Genomic DNA, 14950 nt, shown 5'->3' on the forward strand with positions numbered 1-14950 from the left:
TACATAGAGCAATTAACTGTGTAATGAAGTTTAACTGATACTTACATTGCAAATGCATAAGTTATACTCTAGTCTGCACTTTATAAATTATATCTGTATAATTTGCCCAATATACTCTCTCTAATACAAGAATTGCAATAAGAACACAAGGAGTAACAAACCTACCTTATGCATAGCACCTTAAAACCCTTTCCCTCTACTCAGTCATTTATAGATTGCTGAGGGGTGATCTATGTCTGGCTTACCAGGTATCCACAAACCCCACACTTCTGAATCTTTTACATGTTCTTAAGTCAAACAGTACCAGAAATAGAAGGTCTAGGGACCTGAATGCTATCTGTGACTTAAGCAGAACATGCTGGAGAGACAGCTATATATCTCAGATTTTAACCTCCTATGGAACAGGCTTCCCATCCATGTGAAGCTGAATTAATCCGTCACCCTGGTTGAAGTGCAACCTGGAATAGTGCATGGGGAATAGGAATTCTTTTTCAGAAAGAGAATACGGGTTAACTTCCACTTTCTAGTTCTGAAGAGGATGACATTGTCCTGTTCCATTTTAAACCTTAGGCATTTAATGGGATGCATGTTGCATATCTAGTTTTAGATGACTAATGCCCTACAGCTGCAGGCTGTCTGAGTGAATTTCCTGGATGTTATGGATGCCTTCTGTCTCATCAGTTGCTGATGCTTGTGCAGCTGGCTGCTTTGCTGTCCCCTAAGCGTGCAACTACTTCAGCATAAGGTGATAACATTTTGTGTCTTCTCTGAATGCAGAAAGTTTGCTGAGGTAGAAGCCTATAGAAGAATGACCTCCATGTGTTGCCTTATCTAGATGACTGAGAGTCCTGGTATCCTTTTATAGCTGTTGGTCCTGGCAACCTCCATAAGTTGGAAGGAGTCCTCAGGAAGACCTTCCTAGACAAATGTCTTGTTTGGGGTAGAGCTGGACACTCAACAGTGTTCTCCATTCCTAATCATGTGGAGTGTTCATAGGTTCATAGGTGTGTAGTAGGCTACTGGCCCTGGGGCCTTTACAAGCCTAACCCATGGAAGTGCCCTAGCATTGTGCTGCCCATCATTAGTTCCCAGTGCCTCTATCAAGTAGAGCCACTGGAGTGGTCCCCGGTATGGACTTTCGTTTTCCCATCCATTCATCAATATTTCTCTTGAAGAGGGCTAGTGAGGTGCTCTGCTTGACATGTATGGGAAGTCTATTCCATAGCATAGGCAGTCTCTGGGTTATGAACCTGTCCCTCCAGCATGTTCTGTTGATTGTGGTAATGAGGTCAAGGTCTCTGGAGTATGTGGTTCAAAGGGACTGTGATTTCTTTAGATGTAGCATTTCTAACAGAGCTGGGTCAGACATGGCTTTGTAAGTCAAGCAGAGATCACCTCTTAGTAGAAGATATGAGACAGAGAATCGCTGACATTTTTTGAGTATGTTCATATAAGACATGTTTAAGGCCTAGGATCCTCTTTGTGGGGTACTTTTGTGGCCTCTCCAGCTGTTGCAGGTGTCTAGTGAGGTACATGTCAAATGGGTCATTGTACTCGATGACTGGCCTAATGAGGAAAGAGTAGAGGGAAACAATGACCTCTTTCTTCCTGGATGCAAAACTCCTGGTAATGAGATGTGCCACATAGAAGGACTTTCTGACCACAGTGGCAATGTGATGGTCGAAGGAGAGGTTGCTGTCAACCTGTGTCCCCAGATCCCTTATAACACCTTCCGTGGGCTCCCATCTATGTAGTAATTAGTGGGAACTGAGTTTTTTCCAAAGGGGACGACAATGCATTTTTTTGGCATTAAGTTTAAGGCCATGGTTTCGGCACCAGTCATTAGTCTCAGTGAGGCCTTTTTGTAGGATGTCTGCATCACTTTGTGTGTTAATAATGGCTCCCAGTTGCAGTTGTCTATGAATTTGGTCAGCTGGAGTCCCTCCATGTTGGCCTGGACTTCTGAGAAGTAGATGCCAAACAGAAGAAGATCCAGGACCAATCCCTGTGGGACTCCACTTGTGACTGGTCAGCAGTCTGACTTGGAGTCCACTACTTTCACACTGTGGGTTCTCTCTGTCAGCCAGTTTGCAACCCACCTAACTATAGAGGTTGACAGTTTGCTGAGATTATAAATAATTCCTGAGTGAGGAATGGTATCAAAGGCCTTGGCCAGATTGAGGTAGGCTGTATGAACTGTCTTACCTTCATCCACTGCTCTGGTGACTGACTCAAAGAAGTCAACCAGGTTGAGCAGGCATGATCTACCTTTCACAAAACCAAATTGCATGGACTCTAGAGTTTGGAGATCCTTGTTAATTATGTCCTTAATGATGTGCTCCATAGCCTTACATATCAGACTCATCAGGCTAATGGGGCGATAGTTTCCAGTGTTTGTAGTTGCTTCTCCTTTATGGAGAGGGATGACTGTAGCAGTGCTCCATTCGATAGGGGCAAAGCCTGAGGTGAGGCTGTGAGTGAACAGAGCACACAGATGTGATGCTAGTTCACTTTGTACTTCATGTAGAATACAGCCAGGGATATTGTTCGGTCCCATGGAAGCTGTATTCTTGGCCTTAGACAATGCAGCTTTAACCTGTGCTGCCATAATGCTGGGTGCCTGGTATTCTTCTGGTATTGAGATTGGTCCTTTGGAGGGGGGGGGGTAAAGTTGGCAATGAATCTGTCGGCCAGTATGTTGGCAATATCTGTTGGCTCAGTATAGGAGGTACCATTGTGCAGTAACTCAGAACAAATCTGGGTACTGCCATGGAAATTCTTGATACAACTATAGAAGGCTTTGTGGTTGTTTGTAATGTCTGCCGCAATTCTTCCTTCATATCTAGCTTTGAAGGTTATGGTGAGGGATCTCAACATTTTGTTGAGGCTAATAAGGGAATTTTTCCAGTCTTGAGACTTCACCTTTCTCTGCAACAGTTTCTTCCTTTTGATGTAGAGTTATTAATGGCAGGGGATCACCAGACTGGCTTCCTTTATTTGGAGGAGAGCATCTTGGTTCTGTTGGGTATGTTTAGTTCCATGCATTTATGTACGTGTTCGAACAGTGCATTGGTGTATGATTCGGCAGTCATGCATCTATTTTCTTGACTTGGAGAGGCTTTGTAAGGCTGCATAGTTGCATCCAGGCTCTGACTTCTTTATAACTTCTAGAAGTAGTAGTGGTCTCAATCTTTACTGTCCTTTTGTATGCCTGAGAATGTGTATACTGTAAGAGACTGTAAGATGTCACTGGCTTCAAAATCATCTCATACCCATTAGTCTTATTCTGATGGCAATACCCTTTTGTCAGGATTTTGAGTCGAGAACAATGCACAGCTGTCCTTGGACTGATCTTCCCTTCTTGCAGCAGAAATTACTGAAAGTCATTATTTTGCTTGGGGATTATAATTTTTGGTTGCTTCTCTGGTATGATGGAAGACTTAACTCCATTTCCCCACTGATTCATGGAAATGATCCATCCTACAAGGAGTCTGGAGCTTCAGGAAATGTTTTCATATTATGAAAGATCTGGAAGAGAAGCAGAGACTGGTGGCCCTCCTGGTTCAGTCAGACAAGCGGTCAATAGTGTAGTAAATAAATTATAAGGCTGGCATTTGACGATATCTACTGAGCAGACAAATGATGCATTTTGGACAGTGGACCAGAGAGAGTTAACAATATTCTACACCTGAGGAGAAGTTAATGTTTCAGTAAGTCACACTTCCAGACATTAATCATATACAAAAAGTGCAACTTTGACAATTGGATGGGGAACAGGAAATTCATCCCTGGTTTGCCACCTATGTCTCTAATGCACACAGGTAACCTGTAAATGGTTCCTCTCCAAGGCCCATTCTTACACTTATCAAGGGTATCAGAACTAGTCAGAGATTTGGGGTGCATGGCTAGGCTTAAAAAGGCACTTGTGGTTGTTAGCCTAGTACAGACCTATGAACCTATGAAGATTCAAGAGTCAGAACTCCCAGGGCACACCTATTTACTACCCCAGAGAATGTAGTCCTTTGCCTGTTCTATGTAGTTCAGCAGATCAAATAGCATTAACAGTGAATTTTTCCACCCTCCTGAGACAGTGAAAATTCCTGTAGGACTTCTCTCCATTCTTTCTGATTCCATACAGGGAAGAATGACAACTATTTTTCACTAAGTATGGATTGAAAAAAACTTTCCTTCCTGCCTATTTATGTTTGAGTAGAGTATAATTAATGTCTCCCAAGTCCCCAGTAGTTCAGGAAGCTATATGAAGTCCCCTCTTTGGTGCAAGAAGTGGTTCCATTTCTTGCTTGGCTCCTGGCCAAGATTCTCCATTTCCAATGCACTTTCCACTAGGAGTTTTTGATGGGATCGAAGCCTCAACAATCTTTCCTTGCCAGAAATATAGATGACAAAGTGGTTTCCCTGGTGGTACTACTTCATTTAGTTCACCTACAGATTGTTCTAACCTACTGAAATGCCTGTGTGATTTCGATCCCATTTACGCCTCTGTTTGGTGCATGTCTGCTGCATTTCTTTTTATCTTGACTTTGTGAAGCAAGGGATTGTTTCAGAACTGGGTGGTAAAGCAGTTCCACTGAAGAAATCTGATCCTTCTCCTTATGAGAAGAACTTCATGAGGGACAGTCTTGCAAAAGTCTTTCATTTCAGCCTGTAGGTTATGTGGTTATGAAACTCACATTTTATAGGTTCATAGGTATATATAGGCTAATGACCACCAAGGCCTTTATAAGCCTAGCTGTGTAACCCAACCTAATATTGTCCCCATGTCACATGGACATCTGTTTGGAGAGGTGTGGTAGTTAGGAGGTATCTAAAAGTTTAGTTCAACGTGTATTTTAGTTAGGGGACATTTACTGTTGGCCTATATCTAATAGAGACATGGATGATTGTTCTGGTGATTTTCTTGGTGGTAATCACATGGGATCTCAGACCATCAGGTCCTCATAGATGTATAGATAGATAGATATATAGATAGATAGATAGAAAGATAGATAGATAGATAGATAGATAGATAGATAGATAGATAGATAGATAGATAGATAGTTTGATGTCACAATCCTGAAATGCACAGTCCTGAGAACATAATATAGGTTACATTTCTAAAAATCACAGTAATTTATTTCTGGACTTGCTCCCCCCTGCAACATCCAGATTAGCATTTGACTTTGGGCTTTTACTGGTAGGGAGACTCAGTATTTAAGATTTTTAGGTACTGTTGTCTTCTGCATTTTGATGTTCTGTTATTGTCCCAGGATTGTAATGTTTAAGACTGCGGCTTTCATGATTGTCTTTTACAATGATCAAGTGTTCCTTAGAACCAACCCACATACCTTTTCAAGGTAGTGTCATGCCGTAAATGACTTAAGATTCTTTAAAGTGTTTTGTCATGATCTACAACTGCATTACAGCTTCTGGTGAGTTAAATGGCATGATGCATTGTGCAAAAGTGTATCTTTATTTATTTGGGCCATTTTTAATAAAAAGCTTTGTAAACTTTTTTAATAAAATCATAACCCAAATAAATTTACCATTTTTCTTAGTGACGTCATGTAAAGTGGCAGTCCATAGACTTTAATGGACATTTCTCTATACTTGTGCAACTTGCGTCCATTAAAGTCTATGGATGCCTCTCACATTTTTCCCCACAGTTGATGTCACTGAGAATAAAGATTGATGTTAAACCTCAGTGACTTTAGTGTGGGAAATCAAATTTTATGAGGGTATTTTTGCCAATATACAAACTATGCAGTCTGGCACTTTGTACATCACAAATGGTGGTGTACAGGTAAGTCACAAAACCATGACAATACACTTCAAACAAGTCCATTTCTCTGCATTATAGCAGTGAAGAAAGTTCTTCCACACCCTGAATGTACATCACCAATTCAGAATTACCTGAAAATATAACACGGGTTTTAGAGAATGTAGCATATGATAATCTGATTTACTCACCTAGAGCAGATTATAGGATCATAGGAAGTTACTAGGCTAATGGTCCTAGGGCCCTTACAAGCCTAGCCAAGTTCTTACCCTTATTTCCACGATCAGCACCTATTGCCCCTGTTTAAGAGGGACACAGGTGTACCTCCTGGGGTGAATTTGTCATCACCCATCCAATTATCCAGATTGCATTTGAAGAGGGCCATTGAGGTGCTCTGCTTAACATGAAGTGGGACTCTATTACAAAGGTGTGGTAACCTCTGAGAGACAAATCTGTCCCTCCGGCAGGTTTTGTTAATGTCACATACCAGGTTAAGGTCTTTAGAGCAACTAACCCATGTACATTTTGACTTACAAATATGCATCATTTCCAATAAAGCAGCATCAGAGATTGCCTTGCATGCAAGGCAGAGATCAACTCTGAGTAGTCTATATAAAACAGAATAAAGTGACAGTGATTTCAGATGATCCCCATAGGACAGATGCTGAAGACCTTTAAAAAATTAAATAAATCATGGAAAATCATAGTACTTCTAATTGATAAAATAAATTAAATATCTTGGTATCATCATAATATCAAACTATAGAGATTTAGTGTTAGTTAATTTCAAGTACCTACAGTTCTGTCTGTCTAAAGACTTAGCAAATATGTTGGGCATTGTCTATAATTCTACAAGGTTGCTAAAGCCTGCGACTCCTTACCTGTATCCATTAGGTCTGTACCCTCTCTCCCATCTTTCTAAACCATGCTGAAAAACATCCTAGCTAAAATCTGGCTCTCTTCCTGCTCAAAACCAGGATAAACTATATCCCTAAATGTGACAAAATATCTTTTTCATTCCTTATACCTCCTTACTCTGTGTTTTTCACTTACTTTCTTATTACTATTTAATTATCTTTCCTGACTTTCTCTCTAATATACCACAAGCCTGTTTTTCCCTCACTTCATATTGCAATTCCTATTTATAGTAGACTAATTTAGCTTTAATTTCTCTACAAAATGTCTAAATTTTGTTCTAAATATTTAATGATTGTCATATACCTTTTATCGATTTGTAAACAATGTTTTTTTATATTTTGTCTAATTTGTTATAATTATTTAAACTGCAGATGATTTCATTTTATTTTTGAGAACTGTTTATTTTTTTAAATGTTTGTGTTAATTTGGATTTTTTTTCCCTTGGCATCCACTGAAAATGGGCTTCTACCCAGTCAGACTTTCTGGTAATCAAATGTTAATAAATAAACAATAAATAAATAATAGATAAAAATCAATTAATTACTGTATAGAATAAATTTTTAATCCAGGAAGACAGACCCAAACCAGCTGAAGCTTACACGTGGAGCCAGAAAAGGATGCCACACCACTAAACCCCAACTGTTTCATACAATATATAAGATAATCTAAAAAGAACCAATGTAGCAGTTGTAAATTGTATTGTAGTAGTGTTAGTACACTGAAGTTGCTCAACATTAAAACTTATTTGTTAGTGTATTTATCACATTGTGTGCAACATGCCTTTAAGAAAAACAGTCCATTGGTATCAACATTTCTTTTGCAGGCTTTTTTGTTTAAATATTGAATGTTTGAACTTTCTGGTACTCTGATGAAGTCCAATGATCCAATGGGAATGAGAGAGCATAGTACCTTTTATTAAAGTGTCTATAACTTACCATGGTGTGTGTGTGTGTGTGTGTGTGTGTGTGTGTGTGTGTGTGTGTGTGTGTGTGTGTGTGTGTGTGTGGATTAAACTCCTTTGGGTTATCCTATATATTATACAGAACCGGGGTGGTTTAGCAATGTGGCTTCCTTTTCTGGCTCTGCATGTAAGTTCCAGCTTGAATACATTTTTTTCTTTACTATGGAAGGTTGTCTGACTTTAATTAAGATGGTAATTCTTCCAAATATTTTGTTTTTTTATTCAATCATTAATTTTGACTGCACTCAAAATTATTTTAAAGAAGATACATAGTATCCATCTCAAATTTCTTTGGTATCAAAAAAATCAAGTATCTCCTTTAATTGGCATAAGAATAGCTAGGAGGGTAGGTTTATAGGTTTTCCAGATACTGAATTACATGCTACTTCAACCATTATTAAAATAATGACATTGTGGCTTAATACTTCATATGAATCTAAATGGAAATAAATGCATGAAATAATTTTATTTATAAATTAATAAATATATCACTATTAGACATTTACTAATTATACTGAATAAGATCATCTGGCTTAAAATGTATAGTTGTATACATGGTAATATGTCATGTTCCATTCCCTATATTAGTCATATCTTCTCTTCTTTCAGAATGTTTACCTTTTCTAATTATACTATATAAAATAGTTTTTTCATTATTTCCTATTGCATATACTAAGTCGTGTTTAGAAAGATTATTAACAAAATGTTAGATCTAAAAAACATAATAACATAATGTATTGACATCAATACTTAAAAGGAAATAAACTTCTCCTCCCCAGATTTAGTTTAGAATTGAACAATTGATTAAACAGATTTGTAGGGAATATGTTAGTACAAAAAATTTACAAGATATATGATGTAGGATTGGAATCTTTCCCTAAAATATTGCAGTTTTTTAATTAATGTTAATAATTTAGTTAATAGTAAATTATCTATGATATATAGAATTCTTAGAACATATTCCCCTTCCTCAGATAACACATTTTCGACTTATGCAACAAAAATAATAATGAAATTATCTGAGATGAAAATTAAAAAAAAGTATTAAAATCTGCAGGAAGAACTACATCTTCATTATATTGGAAAATATTTACATGGAAATTATTTCATAGGGCTTATATCACCCCACATAAAATAACATTAATGTACAATGCAAATACAGTTAAATGCTAGAGATGTGATATGGATATAGAAGCTGACTGGGTACATATGGTATATAACTGTAAGATAGTATCTCCCTTCTGGAAAGAAATTAATAATTTTACTCCAGCATTGTGGTTCGATAGATATAGCATATCTAGATCATTTATATTATTTAATGCTCCTATTCCTGAAATAATTCCTTTGACTTAAGTGCCTCTTCTTTGATCTGTTTTAGCTATAGTTAGAAAAGTAATTACTAAAAATTGGAAAAATAAAACTACTCCCTCAACCAATGAGTTATTATTTTATTAAAAATTGCCTGCCAGAATTAATTATCAACTATAATTAAGTGATCTGCTTGTAAAATATTGACTGCTCTAAAATTTTCTTTTAACATTTGCATATATAAATATTGTTTGTGTTATGGGCTTTTGTACATAGTTCTGAGTTTGTTAAATTAATTGTTTATCATTTTTGTTGGTAAAATTCTAATAAAAAGTTTTTGCAAAAAAAAGACTTAAAAAGTAAAAATTCATAGCCGTTGAGAAACCATATAGCTGTAAAAAAGAAGTAAACATGGGTTTGCATGCAGCAGAGAGAGAGAGAGAGAACATTACAAAAGATACTGTATTAGACCTGTTATTTCTTGCAATTAAAAATAATGAAAAGAAATAAAAAAAGTAAAAATAACATTTCCCTGGATTCACGAATCCTCCGTGTAAGACTAAATAAGTCTTACTCAGAGACTGCAGTTGAAAGATATGACGTCAGCATGCCATGCATATTCATGAGGGCATGCTGACTCCACTCCAAGTCTAACATGGACCGTGCAGGAAAGCAGGGGGTGTGTCCAACTGCCGAGCAGTCCAAAGGTCCATGCCCCTGCAAGTGTCTGAATTGTAAAATGTCAACACACAAGAGCGAGTCTGCTCAAATGTCCACGTACCCAACACTACACTCCCTGACATTTTTTTTTCTAATTCCCGATATAGCTGCCTGTATTTATGCGTGTGTGTGCAGGTGTGCCCTTTGCTTAGCTGCAGTTAGCAGTCTCGACATGGAAGAGCATAGTAAGGAATGTTTATGCAAATGACACCAAATAGCAATAGCGTAGTGGTAGAGCCTTTGCACAAAGAGGAGGCATTCACAGTTTGAGTCCCACCATTCCCCTTTCTATTTTATGTTTTAAATTAGTATATAAAATAATTCCTGACATATATGATTAAAATTTTACTAAAAAGCATTGAAATGGCCTATGTATCAGTGAACAAAACGTATATTTATAAAGGATCCTGACATATAATTGCCCGCAGTTAAGCAACAATTTACCCAGCACAATATATTTGCCCGTAGTTTAGCAGCACTTTAGCCAGTGCAATATAGTTGCCCGTAGTTAAGCAGTGCTTTACCAAGTGCAATATAGTTGCCCATAGCTAAATAGTGCTTTACCAAGCGGAATCGGTTTGCGCGGAGGTGCTCGCGGCGCAAACCAGTGCACCATAGGGCAACATAGAGCAAAGTTGCCTAAACACAGCCTCACCCCCTAGCCTGTCTGGACAGTAGGAAAATAAAAAGCTATGACAAGGTTCGAACCCGGGACACTGTGCACCATAATCAAAGTACTGAACCACTAAGCCATAACAGCTTAGGATAAATATCCACTGTTAACATACATATGCTTATAAATGGTAGATTAACCATTGCTAAGCAGGTCTGCAGTCAGCCGAGAATTTTCAAAAATGGCCAATCACAAAAAAGTATGGGAAATGCAGCATATTTAAGCCCCATAGGCGGAAATACTCACCATAACTGATTGTAGCTCCCATCTGCAGTTAGAATGGCTGGTGCTGGAGAGGGTACTCTCTTTTGAGTGCAATGCTGGGGCATCGAGGAGTCAAAATACATGGTTTGACTCCTTGTCCACCATCATGAGTCAAGACTCCTGCAGGGCCAGTTCCAAGGGAAGGAGTACAAAGCAGAGGCTTGGAACCGGTTAGCTCATGATCTCACCAGTGCCACAGGCATTCCTCGGACTGGTGAGCAGGTCCATCACCACCATGCAGACCTGAAGAGATGGAAGCAGGACCTACTGAACCAATGGATACAGGAGGCCCGTGGGATGCAAGATGCCCCACTACTGAGTAGGTAGCCATGGAATGCAGTATGTAAGACATGCTAATTTATTCGATATAATGGATAGGTATGTCTCAATATCCCTTCATTTACTTCACAGCTGCAGGTGTCCGTGCTGCGAATCAGCAAGCCTATGCAGATAGGCTGCTAAGGCTGCACCACCAGGCAGGTTAGTAATTATTCTGCATGTATTGTTATATAAAATATGTGAGAGAGAGTGAAAGAAAGTGTTGTAGCCCAATAATACAGCCATAAAATGCCCTGAATAATTCCTCTGCATGTACTGTTATATAAAATAAGTCAGAGAGCCAGAAAAAGAGTGTAGTAACCCATTAAGAAAGGTAAAATATGTCCGTAATAATATCTCTGCATGTACTGTCATATAAAATAAGTGAGTGAGCCTGAAAAAGAGTGTTCTAACCTATTAAAAAGGTATAATATGTCTTGAATATGTCTTCCATATGCACTGTAATATCAAATAAAGGAGAGAGCCTGTGGAAAAGTGTGTAATGTAATTAAGGTATAAAACCTGGAGTGTGTCTGTTTCACCTACTTTGAAATGTTGTTGTACCCTTGCATTATACAAATAGTACTGTATTAATAAGTGCTGGCAACCCACAGTTGGGCAGTCCCATCTAAAGTGGTTGATGGAAGTGCGAGTAGCTGTGAAGCATATATACAGTCCTCAACAGTCAGTTAATGGCTGGCATGCATAAGTAAATCCGGCACATGAGTAGCTTGTTAATTTGTTCCCCAGAAATGTGAGTGTGCTACACGAAATGTAGGGTTCTGTACAAATTTAACTGAAAATGTCATGTGAACACATCCAGATATGTCGATAAAGAAATATAAATAAAATCAATAACTATGTAGCAGTAACATCTGCATCTTGGACAGTTAGTACTTCAGATATAGGTCAGGTATATCATGAACTAGCCAAACCCATTACACAACCTAATGCATGTTGGCAAGTGTAATAATACATGTAGGGGATATACACCTGCAGTCAATAGGAATGTATTGTAGATTAAAAGTACTTATAAGATGTTAATTGAGGTTTCTTTCTACACTGTACTGTATGTGCATAAACAATGCAATTCCACACCTCAATGGGTATGTGCAATCTCAAAACATTTGTTGGGACATATGTCCTATTGTTCTATAAATATCTGCATTCACTTTGATGCATGTGCCCTGTTCAAACACCACAATCATGGTATCCTGTTGCCACCAATCATCCCTGCATGCTGTTCTAATGTCCACTGTCATTCAATATATGCATGTGTTATGCTTGCTGTTCAACTGTTGGAACGTTGGTGTGTTGGGTTAATGGGAATATTACTGCATGCTGTTACAACTAATTTGGAATGCTGTTGTTTATGTTGTAATTAAACACACCTAATCACAGAACGTATGGGAAGGCCGGTCCCAGCGGATCCACCTGTCCCTCCTCAGCTGGCCATTGCACCTGGCACCAGCAGGTCTGGTGCCCAGCCTGGGCTCCCCTCCTCTGTTGGTCCTGTGCCACCTTCGGGTGGAAGCACTGCAGGGGATGGGGCTTGTCCCCCCCCTGTGCAAGCATGGGCAGAGAAGGGCCACCTGTCACCCTTCGAAGGGTCTGGGTTGTGGTGCATAGGGAGATTCAGCATTCAGTCGCTGATCCCCTACGCTAGCTCGAGGTGAGAGTAGCACTTATCATGGGTGAGCCTGCCCATTCTACGCAGCCCCCAGCACAGCCACCCTCGGGGCTGTGAAGGTGCAGTGGTGACTGCCCATGGGTGGGGATCTCAGTTCCACTGTTACCATCTGTGGGTTCATGGGCTTGTGATTTCCAAACATCTGTCCCTGTCAATTGTGTTCACCCACCCCATGTGTCATACACTGCCCCTGTATGCATCTTGTTTGTCTTGTCTGTTTACCTCCCCAACCTACCTCCCCAAGCATACCTACTTCCTCTAACTCACTTTCCACTCTCACCTGAAAAAAAAAAAGGGCAATCTGTACCCACAAAAAAAATTTACGCCCCATACATAGCTGCCCATTTCGCACACATGTCCGCTGGACATGTAAACTGATAATCATAATTGGCAGTACAACATACTTTGTTGTCCTCACCCCTCTCCCAGGGATGGAAGATTTCAAATTTCACTCCAAATTTATTGCATATGCACAGCTGTTGCTGGTAAAGAAATGGGCAGCTATGGACCTTCCCTACACCCATCCTGCACATCCCAAGCTTGTTTCCCTACTGTCTTCCCCTCTTTGTGCCCCCTTTTTCACCACTTTCCTATCTCCCCATTTTCTTTTCTTTCAAAGAAATTAGTGCAGGGGTTAGCGGGAGTAAGCACTTTTAAGCAGTAGTTAGCGGGTTTGAGCGAGTGTGCGCATGTGTGTGCTTAGCTAAGCATCGCTAAGCATCACGCAAACCCACCCAAACCCACTTACAACTGCTTAAAAGTGCCTTAGTCGCTCTGCATGGCAGGGCCCTTGTTCTGCTGAGCAGCAAAATAAAGCACCACTGTCAGTCTTGAACACCAGACCTTGGACACACTAGACTGCATGAAGTACCACTAGGCCACAGTAGATTTACAACAAGTTGGTGCTGTAATAAATATATCCTGCATTACAATGAGTGAATGTAAAGGGAAAATAGGAATGTCATAACACAAATCTTGTTCTGTGGATCTTTACCAGCAGTTGTTGTGGAATTGCATGACATGACTTTGAAAAGAAAATCAGCCATTCTAGCAGGAAATAATGTTACAGTAGCACTTTACAAACCCCACACAGTATCAGAGCAGGATAAACATTGGCATATTTGAATAGGGCAGAGGCCATACTTCCCAACTGTGACTGCTTGTCAGGGATGTCCCTGATTCGTAAACAAATGTTAGCTGGGTCCCTCTGAATCCCTCTGAAAAGTACCGACGTTAGGCAGAAAAGTGGAGAATTCCACTTAATGAATAATGTCAATAAGTACGAGTAGACACTGCATGCACGTTAGAAAAGGTGTATTAATACATATGCTCTGATTCTCTCACAGTCTCAACTTAATGCCTGTAATATATTACAGGTGTACCCCACTTATATGTACCTTTCCCTGAGGATGTTCAAATATATACCTGAGTGTATCAGAGGCCTGGCAGAGGCAGAAACACACAGGCATTACAGCTTGTCTGCTGTTACACACTCTGCAAATAGCTTTGGAATGAGTCCCACAAGCATACCCTTATGTAGGAGTACAACACAGAAATATCAAAGGATGTAGCCATGTACTGTTAGTAACCAACTGTGACAATGCCACTGTTCCAGTGCAGAAAAGACTGGTGTGATGCACAGAGAAAGAATAATAGGCCAACCTCTGGCTACCATCTGGATATGTCCACAAGTGGGAGCTACGCAGACAGACTACTTGCCTTGTTAGACTAACAGGTACACAGCAACCCTGTATGTTCAGCAAGATAAACATCACACAATAATATATAATGCTCTCTGTACTTCTGCACCCCTACCCAAAAGAACAATATACCTGTGTATTCAGGCTCTACCAAGGATGTAGGTAGGCATACTCAGTACTGAAATGTGTCCAGTTGTCTTGAGCAGCCCGTGCTAATGTCAGCACAAATAAACAACAAACTGTTCAGAAGTGAGGTAATTAATATTTACAGTATAGTACTTCACAAACTGTTCATGTGCCAGAGGAACACATTGCAATAACTACTTTTGTATGGCAGTTAATTGTCTAATTAGAAAAGAAAGTACATACTCCATGTATCTTGTGTAAGCATGTGGAGGGGTAAGTAAAAGTCTACACTGACAAGTGTGTACTAGAAGCAGCAACATTCAGGTTTGAGTACAACATGCAAATCACTGGCTACAACCCTAGCTTCAGCTATAAGAAGTATACCAACCTTCTGACTGACACAACGGTGTCCACAGCAAACAAGCATGGGCCCCACTTTGGAAAGCTGAAAGGGCTACGCCTACCTAACCTAGCATTTTATAGCAGTGGGCTGCTA

At 39.5% G+C, this 14950-nt stretch overlaps 1 protein-coding gene across 1 annotated transcript in view; it reads left to right on the forward strand.

The window, feature by feature from the left end:
• Positions 1–14950, forward strand: part of MTHFD2L (methylenetetrahydrofolate dehydrogenase (NADP+ dependent) 2 like) — a 1043973-nt gene that overhangs the window by 989928 nt on the left and 39095 nt on the right. The gene's annotated exons all lie outside the window — the stretch shown is intronic.

The sequence above is a fragment of the Protopterus annectens genome, chromosome 2.part0, assembly GCF_019279795.1.
Source record: "Protopterus annectens isolate FY-2018-M chromosome 2.part0, PAN1.0, whole genome shotgun sequence".
Taxonomy (NCBI): Eukaryota; Metazoa; Chordata; order Ceratodontiformes; family Protopteridae; genus Protopterus; species Protopterus annectens.